The following is a 1,031-nucleotide window of genomic DNA, read 5'->3' as shown; positions in this document are numbered from 1 at the left end:
CCCCCCCATACGGAGCCACGAGTTATATCTACAACTTCCTCTTATCCTAATTTTATCGTACGACCAACTCTAAATTTCAACCTTTATAGCTTCTAAACAAGTCGATAAGTCGTTCCAATTGTCCAAAGCGAAAACGAATCTTCCTTTTCCTCCTTCCCCCCTCCCAACAACTGTGAATTTTCATCCCTCTTTTCCCCCTCGATCCTCGGATAGGATCGCCTGTAGGACCATCTCTATTCCGCAGGGGCCGTCTCTCCTTTTCACGGTTAACGGGGTTCCACCTGGTGACAGGGAACGAGGGATGAAAAACGCGTTTAGGGTTGGGATTTCAACCGTTCGAAGGTTCGAACAGGAGGGAAAACTAATATCCTGAAATAGTTTCCGCTATGGCAATTGTTACGATTGTTATTCCGTTCTATCATGCATCATATCCCTTATATCCATACACAAACACGCGGCCAACCGTAGCTACACCGTAGAGAAGAGATACGAGAAAGAGAGAGATACATATATATATATATATATATAACCCATACTCACCGATCTTCTTCGACTCCAAGTTTCTGCCATCCTTAACGGATCGCGTGTTCCATCCATAACTCTACTTCTCTCTCTCTCTCCTTCTCTCACTCTCTCTCTCTCTCTCGTCCATACCGCATTCTAATTCAGCGCACAGCGCCGTTGCCAAGAAACCGTAACTCGTTGATCGATGTTGTCGTATGCAAATTGTATCGTAAAAATTCGTTCTTGTCGTCGAGAATCATCCGAAAAATAGTTGGATCCATCCGTTCCACGATCCTTATTTCTTTTTCCCTCTCTCTATCTCTCTTTCTCTCTCTATCCTTCTCCCCTTGCACGTTGATCAATCACCACATAGTGCTCCCTCCCCTTCTCTCTCTCTCTCACGTTCTCTCTGTCTCTCTCGCTCTTTCTCTTTCTCTCTCTTTCTCTCTCTCTGTTACAGCGTTGGCCAGTGGTGTCTCACTGGGGAAGAGAGAGGGGGTTGCGCCCCGCAAGGTCAGAGTTCCAGC

The sequence above is a fragment of the Apis dorsata genome, unplaced genomic scaffold (assembly GCF_000469605.1).
Source record: "Apis dorsata unplaced genomic scaffold, Apis dorsata 1.3 scaffold_591, whole genome shotgun sequence".
In the NCBI taxonomy this organism is placed as follows: Eukaryota; Metazoa; Arthropoda; class Insecta; order Hymenoptera; family Apidae; genus Apis; species Apis dorsata.
The sequence above is the reverse complement of the archived record's forward strand: the minus strand, read 5'-3'. Positions refer to the sequence as shown.